This window comes from Mesocricetus auratus, unplaced genomic scaffold (genome assembly GCF_017639785.1).
Source record: "Mesocricetus auratus isolate SY011 unplaced genomic scaffold, BCM_Maur_2.0 Super-Scaffold_6730, whole genome shotgun sequence".
NCBI lineage: Eukaryota > Metazoa > Chordata > Mammalia > Rodentia > Cricetidae > Mesocricetus > Mesocricetus auratus.
This window is the reverse complement of record NW_024429184.1, coordinates 51,213,797-51,234,605: the sequence shown is the minus strand read 5'-3', so window position 1 is coordinate 51,234,605 and position 20,809 is coordinate 51,213,797. Positions and strand designations below refer to the sequence as shown.

At 36.4% G+C, this 20,809-nt stretch overlaps 1 non-coding gene and 1 pseudogene across 1 annotated transcript; both read right to left on the bottom strand.

Moving 5' to 3' along the window:
* Positions 1-17,564: 17,564 nt before the first annotated feature.
* On the bottom strand, positions 17,565-18,428 carry LOC101842131 (annotated as a pseudogene).
* Positions 18,429-20,359: 1,931 nt separating this feature from the next.
* Positions 20,360-20,493, bottom strand: LOC121139058. The gene has a single exon (XR_005875912.1).
* Positions 20,494-20,809: the final 316 nt, after the last annotated feature.

Below are 20,809 nucleotides of genomic sequence, written 5' to 3'. Positions count from 1 at the left end.
TCACAAAGACTCCTTCCCCACAGGTCCTTCCAGTTCCCTTCTCACACATTGCTTGTGGTGATCTTTATGTGCAGGACAAGCAGTCAGCTGTACTATTTTTGGAGATTATTTATTTATTTGTTTATTAATTTATTGTCCTGTTGCATTGATTGCTTACATCTTTCCCTTTGTACTTGATTTCTGGTAAATTGGTTTCAATGCTCTCAGTTTTTATAGGGCTTTCCAAGGTGAAAACCTTGATAAACTGTATTACTAGTATTTGATCAAGTTCTTTTTCGTCTGACCCCAGGCATGTTCATAGGCTGAGATAAAGCAATGTTCTTCTTTGTATGTATGTTTGTTACTTCCAGCCTGGAAAGTCCTTTCAATCATCTCAAAGTCATGATGGTTCATCTTGTCATTGCTGGCTCTTTTCAGAGTTGCACCTCCTTCTGTTATAACTAAGACGTGTGTCTGATAGATATTTAATGAATAAAGGGATCTAATACAAACTTATACAGGATGTTATACACCAATAATAATGTTCATAAAATATTAAACATAAACCATCATCTCAGTAATCCAGTGACTGAGTTCTTTTGTTAATTAATTATTTCTATATGTTTTTCAGATTTAATGCAATGTTCTTGGGTAATATTTGTCATTCTCAAATTTTTCACAATTCCCTCATATCCCTCTATGCTCAACTTCATGTCCAAAAAAACTTAACATCAATTTGTACTGCCCAAAATGCATATTCTTTGTTTTGTGCTTGCCATTGGAATGTGACCAACTCTTGTCTTAAAAAATAACTCAATTTATCTAGGAAGCATTTAAGCATATATGACAAAACCACTGTGTTATATTCACTCTGGTGCCTTTTGCCATAAGCCTAATGTCTGTCCATTTCTGTAGAAGTGAAAGGTCACAAGGAACAATGTGAATAGATAAGTCAGGATAACAGTCTTTATTCATGGGTATCATATCTTAATGTCATTGAAAGTTAGATGCAAATTGTAGATTATCAACCAAAGAAATTCACATCTCTTTGTTACTTTAGAATAAAATTGATTTCCATTGTTTTTCTCAAAAAATGTAATTTTATAGCTATTACTGATAAGAGAGCAAAATAAAGTTCATTTATGACTCTCACTTGAAAATATGTGATTTTTCTCAAAACTTCATCAGATATGTTAGAACATAAGAATTTAATAATCTTAAGTTGGAGCCAAGGATGTGGCATTATTATCTCTTAGACTGTGATCTTTCTTTTTATTTTGGAAAAATATCCCTTGAGCTGCAGGATAGTCAGTCATCAAAAACATCTTGATAGTCTGTCAGTCATCTTTCCTCTTAGACAATGATACTTTTGATTTTATTATAATTTAATGGAAGAGAGTTCTTGGTCATTTGTCTATTAAGACATTTTTGTTTTAGTGCTGTTACTTAATGGAATGTTTTCAAATGGGGTTTCACCATGTTTCCTTTGGTAGCCTGGAATTCACTATGAAGTCTAGACTGTCTGATTTGCCTGAAATTTCTATGGGTTGTATTTTGGTCAAGAACTTTGAACACAGGTACAACCACAATAGTAAGAAAACCTTCTTGATGCTTTATCTGAGAAAAAAATTGCAGTGACCTTGATCCTTTTGCTAGTAATATTACCTTTGTTCTTTTAAATAAAGCACTGTTGGAGTTAATCTGGAATGTTCAAATAATGAGAGACACAGCATCTCAGCTCCACACTGAGTAAAAAGGAGAAAGTGAGAAGGAGTGTAGTGTTCATTTCTCTTTGATTTCTGATTGTATATTTATCAATCAGACACTATTCATTCCTGTTGTCATGCTTTCGGCTCCATGATGGGCTGAACCTCAAGCAGTGATCCAACATAAACCCTTCATGTCTTGTGTAACTTTTGGAAAACTGACACACAATGAGAAAAGTAAACAATGCAGAGTGTCCACCAGGTTTCTTCTATATGGAACTGCCCTTTACCCTTTGAAATCAATTATTGATTTGAGAAGAAATAGAGTTAATCTATTCAGTTACTTCTATCCCATCAAAATTCAACTACATATATTAGTAGCTATTAATTATTACTAATTAAAATGTACTAATTCACTAATTTATCATGTATAATTATGCATTTTTGCCCAACATTAAAACAAAAGTACGGAGTTACTGAAAGTACTAAATATAATATAAAGTTGTAATTTATGAGAAAGATTGCCACAACATCTAGGTATAATTTCTTTTTTGAATTTTGTGATGGGGTCTCACCAAGTTTCCTTTGATGGCCTGGAATTCACTATGAAGTAATATTGGTCATCAAATTATAGAAATCTACTTGCTATTACTTTTCTAGTGCTGGGGTTAAAGAACATGACATCCTTTCCTGTCATTTGGCTCAAATTAGTGATTTACTCTTCTAAACAAATTAAATATGAGCTGAAAACTTAATGTTAGGTGTCAATAATATATAAATCTGAGCATGAGTTTCCCAAGCATAAATAAATGCAAGAGGGACAGATTTAAGAGAGAAATATTTTGACACTTTTTCAGACAGAAAGAATAATTTAGCTGAATCAGAAATTAATATAACTGTAAGGTATGAATAAAGAGGTAAGCAATTTAAGTCTACAAAAACCTTAGTAAATACCATAGATTTTATTCTAAGTTCCACTGAAGAGCATGGAAATATAAAAATTACATGACCAGTGTAATATGTGAATATATGTATATACATTTTTATAATATACTATTTTCTTTTCTTGTTTTGTTTTGTTTTTCAAGCAAGGTGTTCCAGTGTAGCCTTGGCTATAGTAGAACTCACTATATAGACCAGTAGACCAGGCTAGCCTCAGAATCACAGAGATTCACCTTCCTGTGCCTCTCCAGTGCTGAGATTAAAAGCTTGTACCACCACAACCCTGCCATTATTATAATCTTATATAAATAAGATCTTTTATGAAAATCACTCCATTATTTGCCAATTTTCATCACTTTTCCCCCAGAGAAGGGGAAAGGCACAAGATCTCCTGAGCAATTTGGTAACATGGGGGAAGTGGAGAGTGAGCTAGGAGAAAGAGAAGGGGAGAAGAGGAGAGAGGAGGACATGAGGGAACAGGAAGATTGACTCAGGGAAAGAATATAGGAGAGCAAGGTAAGATATACCATAATAGAGGGAGCCATTATATGTTTAAAGAGAAATCTGACACTAGGGAAATGCCCAGAGATCTACCAGGATGACACCAAATAACAATCTAAGCAACTGGTGGAGAGGCTACCTTAAATGTCCTTCCCTGATAATGAGATTGATGACTACCTTGTATGCCATCCTAGAGCTTTCATCCAGTAGTGATGGAAGCAGAAGCAGACGCCCACAGCTAAACACGGAACTGAACTCTGGGAATCCAGTTGCAGATGAGGAAAGGTGTCAAGACCAGGCTGGAAAAACCCACAAAAATCGCTTACCTGAACAAGGGGGAGCTCATGAACCCCAGACTGATTGCTGGAAAACCAGCATAGGACTGATCTAGATCCCCTGAATGTGGGTGTCAGTGAGGAGGCCTCAGCAATCTATGGGACCACTCCTAGTGGATCAGTATTTATCCCTAGTACACAATCGGACTTTGGGAGCCCATTCCACATAGTGGGATACTCTCAGCCTAGACACATGGGGGAGGGCATAGAACCTGCTCCAAATGATATGACAGACTTCTAAGATTCCCCCATGGAAGGCCTCACCCTCCCTGGGAAGCAGAAAGGGAATGGGATTGGAGGCTAGTGGGGTCCAGGGGAGGAGGATAGGGAGAGGGAACTGGGATTGACTCGAAAAATGTCTTGTTTCTAATTTAAATTTAAAAAATAGAAAAAAGAAAATTCTTCATAATATTTCTTCATTTTAAATTCACAATACACATAATAATCAAAGAGCAACAAAATTATGTATCAGATTTTAAGTTATAATATAGCAATCAATACAGTCTTGGCTAAGAATTGCGTGGACACCACCTAGTCAAATGTATAAACACAAGTAATAATAAATACATGAAAAGAAATATATGAATAAAAATGACAGTGACAAAATAGTCAGAATAATCATTTTCAAAGTCATTTTTTCTTTCTAAATTTGAGAGAGTGCTTGTTAATTTTACAGTTCTTTCTTTATGTTTCTCTGGAGGCTCATATATTACATGTTATTTAATACGAGATGAAGAATGACAAGTTCCCATATATTGTAATGGCTACCTCTCTGTCCTGGGTCAGCCAAGGTGAGTCTTTGCTCATCCATCATTGCCTTTACAAATCTAGGGCACAGTTTCTTGACAGCACTTTTAGTGTTCTCTCCTGTGGGGTGATCATATATTTCACAATTAATTGGGTGGATAGTATCAGCTTAAATAAAATTTTGGAGCTCCTGGCATGATGTGGCATCCCAAGAGCATAGAAAGAATGGTCAGGGAGAAGATAACTTTGTGTTTATTGAAATTTACCAGGGCACAATCATTACAGCTTGTAGCAATTATTGAGCATGAATGCAAAATACTGTGCTTTCCCCCCAGCATTTCTTCCAGAAGACTAGAAACTTAGTGCATAAATTAAGTGAAGTCTGATGTCATATTTCCATACAAAGTTATGGCATGGAATAACAACTTAAATATTTCCAAACTAAATTCTATCTTCAGAGTTTATACTCTACTATTTGTACAAGTAATTTGCTTAATATTAATAATCATAATAAACCATCAAAAGTCACAGCACTTTTGATTTAGATTTTTACTCCTGGCGAAAAAGAACTGAAATATTTTATAACAATCGAATCTGTTTTTTATCTCAATATTTAGGAAATATATGGAGATTTTACATATGAGAAAAGGGATATAAAGAGGAAGTGAAGAAGGAAATTAAGAAAGGACAGAAGGATTTAAAAATAAGCATAAATAGGATAAACGTAGACATGTCTGGAAAATATAACTGAAATATTTTACTCTCTGACATACAATCACAGGAATAGAGGGAAAACAAAACTGTAGTTAGAGTCAGGACTGTGGAGCAGTACAGTGATATCTTTTCAAACTTTAACAAATAAAAGTTGCCTGAATATCACAGAGAGTAGCTAGCCACTAGTTAACCATAGAGGTCTGGAAGTCTCTACAGACAGGAAGAGATACAGCTGGACATAGAGAGGAAGTGAGAAGGCCTGAGGAGACAGGTGCTCCCTCTCTTTTTGGCTGGGAAGTTAATGAGGTAACTTGATCATTCATCTGTGATCTTTCAGCATTTTCCCTTATACCTGAATCTTGGATTTTATTATAAAGGCCTATTAGAATTCATGTTACATAGCAATGTCATATCAGCAGCATCAAACAGATATGAGTCAGCACACCCATTTGTAAAAACAAGTGAGATTTTCTGCCCATCACCATGTCTGAAACATGAGAAGGTGTCTTAGTTTTATTGTAAAAAATTTGTATTCTATACTATGGAATGTGAGCTGCACTGTTACTATAGGGAAGGGGTGCAGCATGTTTATGACACTGCTTTTACATATGCCCTAAAATCATTAGGCACCTAAAAGGACAAAGACTCTACGTGTCCATTGAATCCTGAAAAGAGACAAACCGCACCTCTCAACTCCTCTACAGTGGAAACACTGATCTATAATAGTCCCAGTTCTGGACCTTGTTTCTTATTATTGGGGTTCATGTTTGCCTGACTGCTGCCTCATCATATACTGTGAGATTTTACAAAGTTAGATTGTTTTGAGGCAGATTTGATGCATTGGCATGTATAGTGATCTAACATGGGGGCATACGGCAAAATGAAATTAAATTCATCACATCAAGGTCTGACTGTAGATGACAATGTTTCTCAAAATCTCACTTTTATAAACCCTGAAGATCAAAACACAGGATAGTAGGTAAATGAACTAATACTTATATTGAAATATCACTCTAAAGATAAATCATTTCTCATACACTTATGATTACTTGTCTGTCTTGACTTAAATAAAAACAACAGCACTAGCATGTTCTATGAGTTCTCTTAAAATATGTCCAATCATATTTTCATTTCTGTAAAAACACAGATTTCATTTGTGTGTTTCTTATGATATTTGTTCTATTATAACAACATATCCACATTGGGTGAGTTTTAAAGAATGAATCCTTCTTATCATCCTGGAGTCTGAGAAATTCAAGGATGAGACACTGCGGGTGCTGAAGATCTGATAAGGACTGCGTATTCTAGGGCTGGAACCTAAAAGTCAGCAGTGTGGGAAATTGCTTGATATTATTCATGGCCTGATCACCCTTGAAAAGCTTTCCATCCTAATGTGATCACATTAGAATCACCTTAATTTTTGGAGAGACACCTTTAAGGCATACAATGTATGGAGCAAGGGGAAATGCAAATCTAGAGCTCTGTGTGTATAACAGATCATATATTAAATGCTGCTACAGGAGGGTAATCATAATGTTCTTAAGAATTTTTCTGAGGCCAGGTGTTACGTCACTGAAAAGTTTAGTTCAGATAATGTGTAAAGTGTTTAGAAAACAGCTTGCATGTTTAAGTGTTCATATTATTAACTATTACTAATGTTATTTTCTGTAGAACACAATAAAGATGAAGTTTATAAAATAGTTAATATGACTATCAGTATAACCTTCATTGAATTTTTGTTAGAATGGAACTTTGTAGCATATCTGTGGGGAAAGGGGGCAAAATAGCAGTATGTCATGGGAAAAACACCCTAAAAATACCTCTTTCCTAGAAACTAAGTCACTGCTAATAACAGATGATATAAAGGCAAGTCGTAGCCAACTCTTAAAACTTGATATCACAGAAGGAGTAACATATATTAGGCTATTATAAAAGTTATGAATTACTGAAGTAATTACAGATTGATACTCATTTTGTAGAAATTTATTAAACTCATGATGGCATGAGACAATCTAGCAATCAATCTTCTAACCAAGAGCTTCCATCCTGATATTAATTTCTCCTAATGAATAAAACATTTTAGATTTACTTGCAGCAGAAAACAAAAATGTAAGAAATCATAACGCTTGAAATGATGGAATGTATTTTTTTCTAATTTGGAAGTGGTCTTTCTAATGCTGATTAAATTAATATATGCTGTGGTTATGTAAAATCACTTTCATTATTTGTACTGGTTTTTACAACAATATTATAAAGGTGAAATCACTCAACATAAGTAGCAACTAAGGGGTCGTCATTGCCAAAATGTTAGCATTTAGACCATATTCAGAAATTCAAACACTCATTAGCTATACAGGTTTGGAATTCTTCAAACTCCCTCTTACTTGGCCACTAAACTACCCCCCTCCATGCACTACTTGAGATCTTTCCTGCTCTGCTCCTCCTGCTGCCACTGCTGCTGCTTCTGAGAGGCCCTAGTTAATTCCCAACAAAGACTCCTTATGCATCTGACTCAGTCTTTGGTGGTATTTTGGGGTTCTGAACTTTGGGAATAACAAGAAACAAATACAAAAATTGAAATTTAAAAGCCCACTCCACATGGCAGGATAACTTGCTCAGCCTTGGTACAGGTGAGAGCTTGGTCCTGCCTCAACTTAGTATTCCAGACTTTCTTGACTCCCCAAGGAAGGCCCTACACCATCTGAGGAGTGGATGGATTGGGAAGGATGAAGGGGGAGGCAGGAGACATGGAGTGTGGAAACTGGGGTTGGTATGTAAAGCAAAAAGTATTTTAAGAATAAAAAACAAAAAACAAAAATGTCACCTATACTCTCTTGCTTATTATTACACTACATACAATAGTAAAAATGGAAATAATATCAATGTCTATGAGGCAATTACTGGCTAACAAAGCACAATTGCATGCATGTTAGAATATTCTTCAAACCAAAGAATGCTGGGTGAGGCTGTAGATCATTATGTGAAATGAATTGGACACCAAAGACAAGTACCCAGGGACCCATGATTCTTTTCTCATGTATTATCAAATAAAGATGATACCTTATATTTTAGGGTACAATAATTGATGTCACAGACTTGTGACTAGTATAAATAATATAATTTACCTATACATACATATGTATGTATGTACATATTTATAATTGGGGTTTAGAATACTTCATTAAACTTCATGAAAGATAGAAATCTGGTTTGGGGATATATACTAGTGTGACTGTAGTATCAAGAATGTGAAGCATGTCTGAAAAGGATGAAAGAAGTTTGAAAATCTTTAATGTGAATAACGTATTTTATACACACATCAAAAAACCACATATCATCATGTGTGTGTTCCTGTTTTGTATATGCTTACAAGTTTTGCAGTTTTATGTGTTGTCAAACATTTTCTGAACCAGAAACTCTGCTGTATGGATGATTCCTTTCTTCCTGTTACGGGCATCTGTTATCTTTTTTTCCGAGGAACATAGTATGAATATAGTATCAAAGTTGAATGTTTTGTTTCCTATTCTCTCTTTCTATGCCAAACATACTTTGGCATTTTAAGCACTTTATATTTTCTTGAATAAGTTGTGGAGATTTTCCTGCAGAGGTTAAGAGAGTTAAAAAGCGTGGCAGCATAAGTTGAAGAGTTAAATTTGTTAACTATGCTTAAAATTAATTCTGTATATTCAACAAAAAGTATGTATGCCTCTTTTCTTTTTTTTTTCCACTTTTTTTTAAATTTTATTTTCCAGTTTAAATTTAGATAAGAATCAAGGTTGCTTCACAAGTCAGTTCCAGGTCCCTCTCCCATTCCCTCCCTTCCTCCCGTGCCCTCCCCTCCCCTCCCCCCCGTTATCCTCTCATTTCTCCAGGGAGGGTGAGGCCCTCCATGGGGGTGTCCATAGTGTGTCATTTCATATAAGGCAGGGCCTAGACCCTTTCCCAAGAGTTCTGGGTGAGAGTGCACCTCACATTGTTCTATTGGAGTCCAAAGTCCGTGTGTATACTTGGGATGGGTACTGATCTGCTGCCCAAGGCTCAATAGATTCCCTAGGCCTCTTCACTGACACCCAGATTCAGGGGGTCTTGATCAGTCCCATGCTGGCTTCCCAGGCTAATGCCTGGGATTCAAGAGTTAACCTTTGTCTGGTCAGCTGTTTCTGGGGGTTAAACCAGCCCAGTCTTAATCCCTTTGATCATCAGTCCTCCCTCTCTGTTACTGGCTTTCTTGAGTTCAGCTCAGTACTTAACCAAGGGAGTCTGCCTCTTCTTCGATCAGCCACTAAATAAAGTTTCTGTTTCCCAGACTCTCTGGCCATAGGATTGTAGGCTGGCACTCCCCAGATCTATGTCTAAAATCCATATATGAGAGAGTACATGCCATGTTTCTCTTTTTGTGACTGGGTTACCTCACTCAGGATGGTTTCTTCTAGTGTCATCCATTTGCCTGCGAATCTCATGATTCCATTATTTTTTTCTGCTGAATAGTACTCCATTGTGTAGATGTACCACATTTTCTCTATCCACTCTTCAGGTGAGGGACATCTAGGTTGCTTCCACGTTCTGGCAATTACAAATAAAGCTGCTATGAACATAGTGGAACAGACCTCTTTGTTGTATGAATGGGCATCTTTTGGATATATGCCTAAGAGTGGAGTTGCTGGGTCTTGTGGTAGGTTTATTCCCATTTTTCTGAGGAATCTCCACACTGATTTCCATAGTGGCTGAACCAGTTGGCACTCCCAGCAGCAATGGAGGAGTGTCCTCCTTTCACCACATCCTCTCCAGCATAAATTGTCATTGGTGTTTTTGATTTTAGCCATTCTGACAGGGGTGAGATGGTATCTGAGAGTTGTTTTGATTTGCATTTCCCGGATGGCTAAGGATGTTGAGCACTTTCTCAAGTGCCTTTCAGCCATTTTAGACTCCTCTATTGAAAACTCTCTATTTAGTTCTGCAGCCCACTTTTTAATAGGGTCCTTTGGTGTTTTGGAGACTTGCTTCTTGAGTTCTTTGTAAATTTTGGAGATCAACCCTCTGTCAGATGTGGGATTAGTGAATATTTTTTCCCATTCTGTGGGCTGCCTTTTGTCTTGCTGACTGTGTCCTTTGCCTTACAGAAGCTTCTCAGTTTCAGTAGGTCCCATTTATTAATTGTTGATCTTACTGCCTGTGCTACTGGTGTTATGTTCAGGAAGCTGTCTCCTGTACCAACTCGTTCAAGGGTACCACCTACTTTCTCTTCTAAGAGGTTCAGTGTGGCTGGATTTATGTTGAGGTCTTTGATCCATTTGGACTTAAGTTTTGTGCATGGCGATAGACATGGATCGATCTGCATTCTTCTGCATGCCAGTCTCCAATTATGCCAGCACCATTTGTTGAAGATGCTTTCTTTATTCCATTGTATATTTTTAGCTTCTTTGTCAAAGATCAGATGTTCGTACGTGTGTGGGTTAATACCCGGGTTTTCAATTCGATTCCATTGGTCTACCTGTCTATTTTTGTGCCAATACCAAGCTGTTTTCAGGACTATAGCTCTATAATAGAGCTTGAGGTCAGGGATGGTGATGCCTCCGGACGTTGCCTTGTTGAACAGGGTTGTTTTGGCTATCCTGGGTCTTTTGTTTTTCCATACAAAATTGATTATTGTTCTTTCAAGGTCTGTGAAGAACTGTGCTGGGATTTTAATGGGGATTGCATTGAATCTTTTCAAGCCAATTTCCTGTCAGAGGTAAAAAACACCTCTCATCCTTGAAGGAATAGGAATCCGTGCCTGTCTTTTTTTTTTTAAGCAGTCAAATAACATTAGCGTTTAAATGTAGTAATTTGCTCAAAAAGTTGTCTGGCTGCCAACCAAAATACTCTGAAATTATACTTTATTCTCTTTTATTAAATACTCTTTAATAGTACACTAAAACCATAGATGCCATCTTTCTTTTATTCTGGGTGATGTGGACTCAACATAGTACAGCCTCGTTAAATGATTGAGATGTGATTGTGAGCTTTGGAAATGCCCTGAGGCTGAGATGTGGGCAAGTGATCATTATCTGTGTCCCCTATGTACACAATCTCTGGCATCACTAGGTGCATTGTTAAGTTCACTCTTCTCCCTCCCCCCTCTCTCTTTCCCTCTCTCTCTCTCCCTGGCCCCTCTCGTGTGTGTGTGTGTGTGTGTGTGTGTGTGTGTGTGTGTGTGTGTGTGTGTGTGTGAGAGAGAGAGAGAGAGAGAGAGAGAGAGAGAGAGAGGAAGAGAGAGAGAAAGAGAGAGAGAGAGATTCCTTTCATGGTACTCTGTCTCTCAGTTATGCAAACTCCAATTACATATTCATTTGTCCACATGTTTAACTTCTAAGATTGCCTATGGCTATTGACTTTATGAGGCAATTGATACATCAAAGAACTGAGTCAGGAGGTCAGATAAAATTTCTCTTCCCAAGACTCACATTGACTTTACAGATAGGTGAGAGGATTCAAATATTAAGCCTTGCCAGATAGCTTGAACAAACTCTAGTATTCAAATGCATGCTATTGTATCAAACTTTTGCAAGCCTTTTCTTCTTATTGGAACATAATTTTTCTTCATGTAACCAAAGACAATTTTTTGCACTAATTATCTGAGAGGTAAAATAATCCTTGTCTAATGTTTACTACGAGAGATAATTAAATCTTAATTAGCTTCATCATGACACTGGTGAGTAATTCAAGAAATATAAAATATTCTTTTTGATTGCTCTTCATACAAAATTATAACATTTAATCTTCTCATCCATTTTTAACCTTTAAAAATTTGGTGATGAATTTAACAGGGTAAGATTAGGAAACACACACCTGATGAGATAGCAGGATCATCCACAGAAATATGTTTCAAATGCTCACTGAAGTAATTACTTTGAATTACAACCTACAATTATTGTCTCCTCCAACCTCAGCCATCTATCTGTCTGTCTTACAGAAATTTAAACTCAGCAAATCAAACAAGCTTATTACTAATTAATTTATTGTCCCTGTATTCTCCATTTTAAATTATAAAAATTCCATCTATTCCATCTCAAAAACTAGAAATTCTTTTGTCTTACATCTAATTTAACTTGTGACATTTGACAATAATTATGAATTTACTAAAATTTAGATAAACAAAGATCAGGGTATACTGTTGTAGAGCAATTTCCCAGCTTGTATGAGGGCTTGGCTAAATTTCTGAGAAGCACAAAACTCAAAAATCACTTAAATAAGGACTGGAAGTTTGGCTCAATTGATAATGTGCATGAATTCCAAGCACTGAGTTCTATTAGACACATTCTAAAATGCAGGACATGGTAGTTGATGCCTACAATGCAAGACCTGAGGAGGTTGAGACCAAAGAACCCCATGGTGCTTACTGACTAGCCAATATAGCCATTTTAATGGCTTCTGAGATTCATTGCCTCATAGGAGGTAGATGGTAATCCTGAGGATGACACCAAAGGATGCCCTATGGTATTTCTCTCCATCTACACACACACACTTAAAAATAGTAATTTAAATAGAGAAATTCCATTTTATTTTTTCTTAAATCACAGTCTTACCATACACAACTTAAGAGGTTCCCTTATTTTGAATTCTGCCCCCAGTTTTGTCCCCAAGAGACATGGATCTGAAATATAACTCAATCCAGTCATTCTTTGCCAGAGAATTATAAGGAGTCCACTCATTATTTACATATATATGTGAATTTTTATGATTGCTTGCGAACTCAATCATAGTGTTTCCTGTCTAGACTCAGATCTCACCATTTACCGTTTGCTTTACATATGTTCTGCATACATACTTTTATAGACGCTTTTGACCATAGACAAAATAAAAGACTATAGCAAACTTAAAGATTGGATCATGGATTGAGCCTGGGATAGCTGGGTTTTCTGGAAATAATCAGGCCTTCTTGTATTCAGTATCTTTAAGCTCCTTGAAGCCTTGGGGTCCTCTCTGAGTGGGCACAACAACTATCAAGGACAATGTGCAAAGTTTCATGAATTACCCTAGTCCAACATTACCAAGAAGAAAATATAAAACGCATACAGTACTAAAACAAAATTTTTGGAGATAAAGTAAAGATATATATCATAACCAACTAAAAAGAAAGAGGTACATAGAAGTACAACTGCAAAAATGTATGTGCATTTCTTTTACTTTCATTTTAATTTTCAAATTCTACCTAGTATTGTTTGAACATCTTTCCCTATGCAGCAACTCCTCCAAGGACCTCCTTATTACACTATTTACCCAAATTTGTGTTCTTTTTCTCTCTCTTTCAAAATAGAAAAAAATTTCACAAAAATCAGTATGTATCTTAAGATATGTATAAGCAAAGGGTCATGATATAGAAATTTTAAAGTACTTATAATCAAACTCAACAAACCCTTTAAACCTTGAATTTTAATGTCAAGGTATACAGTCTTCTGAAAATAAAGAGCAAAATCTCAGTGTTCATCATTTCTTCCAAATTTTCTTCTCCCAGTATTAGAAAGGAAGACTGAGTGAAGGTTAGATCCTGCATGGAAATATCTGATTTGTGGTAATTTCATATTGCTCATGACTCTCTCCAGCTCTGTATATTAACTCTTTCGACATTCTGGGACTGACAGATATCAAAACCTCATCTTACATTTTTTTACCAGACACATGACTAGCGCAAGTAATATAACGGCAGAAGAGATTAGAATTTTGCAAAATATTCACTTATCTTTCTTGATAAAACTACCTCAAATGATAGCTTAATTGAAAAAAAGGAAAATGAATAACATGGATAAGGTGGGTCAAATGAAAAGAAATAGTGAAAAAGAGACTTTTAAGACTAAAAACAAATGTAACAAAATAAAAATGAATGAATCAGGACAAGGTATTATAGATGTCCATGAAAAATAATAAATAATTAAAAGTATCAAGACAATATGCAAATTTATTGGATGGGAACAATTGCACAGGAATTAAAAGTGATTATGATTATGATTAGAAATACCAAAAAGTAAGTAATAAGGTGGTAAGATTTTTAATAAGAAGTTAAAAAGTGAAGATCATACAGATTATGTAAAGAAAGGAAAAATCATTAAAAAAAGAATAGCAGCATACAAAACACACATAATCGAAGTAAAGGAATGGTAGAAGTAAAAGATAGGAGGAAAACAAAAAAAAACCCTTAAATTAATAAGGACATAAAATATATTTAAACTAAGACTGAATGACTAATTTGTTAGTAATATCAAACTAAAGGATGCCATGAGTCTACAAAGGAAAAGTCAATATGAACTAAACATTTAAAGCTTCACTTTTAAACTTTATTACTACAGCTAGTGGAAATACGTTTGTCCTATTTCTGAGGCAAATAATGAGCTGAAAAGGATTTGTAGCAGAGAAGGAGGTGAAATCATGCTTAGTTTCTAAGAAGGAACCAGCTGACACAGCAAGCACAGAAGGTATTTGCAGATGACTAAATTTTGGGATCAGAAAGAAAGAAAAATTGATGACAGAGGTCAAAAAGCAGAAGTACAGAGTAGAGAGATGTATTATATTCATTTCTAAAGAAATGATAGCTGTAGGGGCCATTCACCAGCTAGTGTAGAACCCTTGGTCTACTGAACTGAACATGGCCCATTCATTTCTGGTGGTCCAGTCATAGAGTATAGACTCAAATCAGACTATATGCCAGGAAGAAGCATGTAAAGCTAAACAAGTATCAGGCTACACAATGACAGAAATTATGAAAGGTAAACTAACAACTTATGGCATAGAATAAGAATAAGAACATTAAGGGAAAAACAATATTATATGAATAAAAAATGAATGTACATTTTGTGCTTGATGAAAACTGAATTATTTTACATCCTGTTATCTTAGTTTTATAACAGACTTTTGGGAGGCTGTTAGTTTAGTAATTATCTCCATACTTTGAATAAAGCTGTTTTATATCTAGTCCAGTCTACACTACTGATGCTTCCAATAGAGTTCTTGGCGTTAGGAAAGAAGAGTCAAAACCTATTCTTCCTTTGATCCTTCAACTATCAGATTTTGTCCTGGCTAGTTTTTTTTCTTTTTGTTGTTGTTAATATTATTAGGCTGTATATGTCACTTATAATTTATTTAGTAAACAGGAGAGCAAACTAAATGGATTAGTAAATGAATAATAGTACCTTTATTCATATTATCTCTAAATTTTCCCATTCACTATGACTTTTACTGATCGGCATATTTGATTTGCAATGAGGAGTGTTTTAGACAAAGGTTAGTGCCATTTCTGGATAGGGGAAAAATTCCTCCACAATTGCACTGGAGTGCCCCGAGCACTGTGCTGCATCAAGCTCTATGTTCCAAGCAGAAGACACTACTTCTTGGCTCTAGAAAGACAAATCGGTTAGAGTTGAGAGGGGTCATTTCTGTTCCTTGTGCTCTCTGAGTCTTCTAACTTCTTCTGGAAGCTCACCAGCTAAGTTTTCTTTTTCACAACAGTCTCCATAATTCATCCCCATCCGTATGGCTAATTGTAGTGAATTCTTCTAGAATAGAGGGGCTGGTGAGCTGTATCAACAGTTAAGTCTCACTTGGGCAAAGGGCAGAAGCTTAGTTCTGAGCACCTGTGTCTGGAGGCACAACCCTGCATGTACCTCAGGTGCAGAAGCTTCAATACCGTCTTCTTGCAGTTACATGCATACACACAGATACCCAGATACACACAGAGACCACAAACACACACACACACTTAAAATAAAGTATATTTTTAAAAATTACACATGTAAAAAGTATCCACCACTCTACAATCTCCCAAGCAAAGTCCTGAATCAGCTGCTACAAGTTAAGTGGGAGGAAATAAGCAATAAGGCTCAGGATATGGAAGTCATTTGTCTTGATTGTCTTTAATCATCTTGTAAATATATTTCTCTGCTTTATTCCTAATATCCCTCACACAGTGTGACTCTCCTATTGTGTTATTAGGGCTCTGTCTGCAGAGCTGGGGCATTCTCTTGTGTGTCTTTTTTGGTATAACTTGGTTCATTGGGAACAGAGGATTCTTGCAGGAAAGTTTCATCCACTGATTTGTAGGTGCTTCCCTGTGATCTTTTCTTTTTGTGTGTGTGTGTTCCCCACAAGCTTTTTAAAAACATAATTAAACAAAACCAAATATAATGCATAGGTAGAAAATTCTGATGGGGGGTGAGCCCTTTCATAAAGAAGTGTAGATTAGTTTCCAAAGTAATTGATATTACACTTCCAAATGGGGCTATAAACAGAGTTTTTCTAATTCCATTTATAGGTATGCACCAAGCATGGCTCACATACAATTAAAATAAGAGTGTCATAGTAAAATCCTATGGGAACTTTAGTCTCTGAAATATCAAGTTTCATAAGGTGGTGGGCTTTGACAGAATTTAAGAAAGAGTGCATTGTTTACTAAAATTTAAATGTAATTGTCATAATATTAAAGTCATAATCATTTTAATGAATCTTGTATTTGTGAATTTTTTGAGTTTTGGGTTTTTATTTTAAGATAACCAGCTATTAATCAATTTAACTGTGGGAAAATTATAATGAATTATTCAAGATCAATGTTTAATTGCTCAGTCGGCATGGAGGCTCATGCTGTAATCTCAACACATGGGAAGTAAAGAATCAGGAATTCAAGGATAGCATGGGATACACATAACCATGCTTCATACAAACAAAAACTATAACCACTTAAAGTAAATTAAGCTTTTTAAAGATCTGAACACATTTTCTCTTTGAAAAGCTCATTTGCTTCTGAATCTTTTACAGGAACTGAGACACAGTAGTCCCACCTGCCAGGAAAGCTAGAGCTCAGGATTCAAGGCCAGCTTCAAAATCACCACCTAGAACAAAATACAAACCCCTATTTCCATTTGTTTATATGGCTTATATAACCATTGAATATGTTTTCTTAACCTGAAATGTCTGAACACTATCTTTAAGAAGATTATTAATGGCTTGACGACTATCTATACTTACAAATGCTGGGAAAATTAATTCATGCTCTCTCTTTCTCTAGCTCCACTACTGAAATGCTCCTTTGTTACTACTAAGCAGCTGGCAGTCACATTTTGAGCATCCCCATCCCTGTTGGAACTCACTATCCTAACAGTGGGTAGCCAAGCTTCCCTGGGGCTTCTGAGTAAAAGAAGCCTTAGTTCCTTAACACCTTCTCCCAGGCCTACTAATCAATCCTGTACACTTGCCCTTCATTCAGGAAAGACCATGAAAAGATGGACAGTTAAAAAATGTTTCAGCCAAGCGGTGATGGTGCACGCCTTTAGTGGTGGACTAGGGAGCAGAGGCAGTGGCATTCCTGTGATTTTGAGACCAGCCTGATCGACAGAGTGAGTTCGAGAGCAGCCAAGGCTACACAGGTTTCTGCATCAAAACAAACAAAAAATTGGAGGAAGGTGCCTTAAGTAATTTTTAAAAATTATCTCCTTAAAGACCGTCACCATTTGACCTTTTGAGAAGTACACACCAGGAATGGTTCAGTTCCGTTGTGCTGTTTCCTTTGCCTGGGATTTCACTTCAGATCTGACCACAATGATATGGGGGATTGACCCAAGGACTTGTGATCCTCAAAAGCCTTGTTTCAGCCTGTGTGGCTCTCAACACGTCTGCTTTACAGGAAGGGAATTCTGGTGCTGTAATACTTGAGGAGATTCTCATCTGTAGGCTTTAGAATTATCTTATCTGCCTTACTCATCACCCAACCAAGAACAAAACCAAAGAAAATCTGCCTTGGATCCTTCCCTGCACTAAGCATTCTGAGAAGTTCATCTTTTTTGATATCGAGAAGAATGTAGTCATACATACTTCATGGCGAGTTCAAGTCTTGCTTCAAGAAACTTGGCAGGGTCAGCCAGGTATCCATGGTTCTTTGTGTAATGCGGCACCAGTGCTTCATGGGGGAGTATTTGCTTGGGATTGGGCTGTCCCCAAAGAAAGAAAGGAACAAGCATACACAGGATTTAAAGACTTCTTGGGTAATACAAGTCTGTAGTAACAACACCGCCATTTCTTTCAATCGCAGCAATGGCTAATTTTGAAGCCAACTACACCTCAATATTCACTTTTACTTGAAAAGTATCAGCACCCTCTTCAATCAGCTGGACCCCATAATCCCTTTTAAGTGCTTAGATGGTCACATCACTCCCATTGACAATGTGAGTTAAGTCAATAGGTTGCATTGGATCAACTCGCCCTAAATCAATGAGATACTGCAGTCTCCTGAGACTCAAAGGCTGATGGCTGATGGCTGATGCCTGAAACTGTGTCCTTCATTGAATCTGTATTTTGAGATTCAGATGTAGAACGGAGTCTGCCCTCCCTCTAAGCCCAGTCAGAGCCTACTCCTCTCTGCATTTCTCCTTTATGTTCTGCATATTCCTACCTCTTCTCCGATCTGTTGAACGTTGTTACAAATCCTGCAATCAGCACTGGGGTTCAGGTTGGCCAGGTTCTCTCGCAGTAGGGAGTGGAGCATTTTCGTAGTATGTAATTTTACTGTGGAGGGAAATGTTGCATCTTTTCCACGGGCTTTTTGATATCATAAAACCATTTTAAGAGACTTTTGTTTTTAAAGAGAAAGTAATATATACATGAGTCTAAAGTCACAGTAAGGAAGTCTTCTACTTCTGTGTGTTGATAACTTGAGGAAACACTGGTTTTTTTCTTCTACTGGCAAAGAGACTAGGAAACTTCATTAAATACTGGTTTGGCTGAAGGAAAGTGTCATCAACTCAGCAAGATATTTTGCTGAATCATCGAAATGCACAGAGCTAAAAGCATTAATTTTCCCTGAAAAGTATTCTTGAAATCTGTGATGTTATGGAAACAGAAGCAAAGTCAGCTGAAAAAGCACAGTCAAATCTACCTTTAAGTGGAAAAAAATATTTATATACATATATATATAATCAATTTTGAGTAAAGTGTTGTTATTTATTATAGGACAGAACTTAATCCAACTTGGTTTTTATGAAAGCAATTTAATATAGTCCTTGATCCCATATACCTTTCATATTGAAATGTTAGCCCTACTTGTACAGTTCATTAGACCACTCCTTTTTCTCAGTGGTTCCAAGGAATATATTCCAGAAACCATGACTTGCTACATAATATAAAGACAAAACAAAATGAAAATGAGAGTGACATAGACAGAGAGGAGCAACTTTTAAGTGACAAAGAAGTCAAAGCTGACAAAGGTCTCATTACTGTTAGTCTCAAAGTTTCTGTTCTTGCTTGCAAAACAAAGTAAGTGAAATTTGGTTTGAACTACTAATAATGAACTTCTCTGGTGGGTAATTACAACACCACTTCCTATTATGACGAGCAGGATTGCTTATTTGTTTGTTTTTAGCAAATTTATCTTGTAATTCTGATTGCAATGCATTTTAATCTCATTGATTTCTGTCTGATATGATTTTCCTGAAGTCTGATATGAGAAATTATGTGAAGGAAAAGAAGAGGTGCATTGCATAGTTTACATAGACCAATAGACACATAGATTATATTCAGATCATGATGCAAAATGATTTATTGCTCTTAAGTCAGAATATGCTCATTCCTGAAAATTCAGTGTCTACTCTTAGTAGACAATACTTGTGTCAGGTTAGAGATAAAATTTTCCAGGTAAGATTTTGATTAAAAAAATTCCCTTGAAACCTGGAAAATAAATTTACATATAAGCCTTCATACAGGTGTTCAGCCTAGGCTCAGGTTTGGGTCCTGAGATGGGGAACAGGTGTCAGCGCAAGGAAAAGTTCTGACCACCAGATGGATTGCACTCATGTGGTCCCAAATAGCTCAGGCCATTTACATTTATGTTGAAACACAGTTTTTCTTACCAGAATTACATAAACAGTTTTTATTATTGTCTTCTATTGTTGACTTTAAGAAATACATCATATTTTAAGGAATACATCATAATCATTATGAAAACCTCCATTGTTCCCTTTACACTTCCCGAAATGCACTTTCCCACCACATACATAACCTTATTTTAGACATAGAGTCCAGTATTTTTTCAGGCTTACCTAAATATCAAGCCAGATACATACTGCTCTCACAGTACAATGTCAGTTGGCAGCTGCTTGTCGTTACAAAGTTAAAATGTAATATATGCAGGCACAATGCTTTAAGGAAACAATATTTAAACTCAAAGAATTCTTTCATGTCTGCAAGATATACTTTTATGGAGTTTACTTTTATACAAGAGGGCCCCACGTCTCAATCTTTCTTTAAAAGGCAGACTATGATAAGGCACCCTTTTCCCATCCCACTACACCATACTTTTTTTCTTCCTTCATTCTTTCCTTCCTTATTCCCTTCCTTCCTTCCTTCCTTCCTTATTTCCTTCATTCCTTCCTTTCTTCCTTTCTTTCTTGGTTTCTTTCTTTCTTTCTTTCTTTCTTTTTTCAGTGTCTGAGAGCAGAAAACAAGTCTGCCTCCTCCTGGCAGTCCTGATGAAGATTACCCTCACAGATTGATCATGGCCTCCAGCCCCGACTGAAGAATAATGTGATTCCCCAAAGCCCAATGGACAAAAGGCCCATCTACCATACTTCTTCTGCCAATATAAGCTCCTGTGTATGGTAATGATGGATCTCTTCATCCTATATTTTACATTGCACTTCTCTCATTGGGTCATACTAGATATTATCATTGCTTCCATATGCTTTGGGACCAGAGAACATTCTCTCAATACTTGGCACTATTTATATTCCTGAGGCTTTCCTCGTATTCTGTGTATGCATGCTTTACTCTCCTCTCCAGAAATGTGTGATATGGTCAATGTTTCAAGTGTTATTTTCTAATATGCACCTACCTCTCTCTATTGAGTCAGAAAAGTTGGGAATTACGAATTGT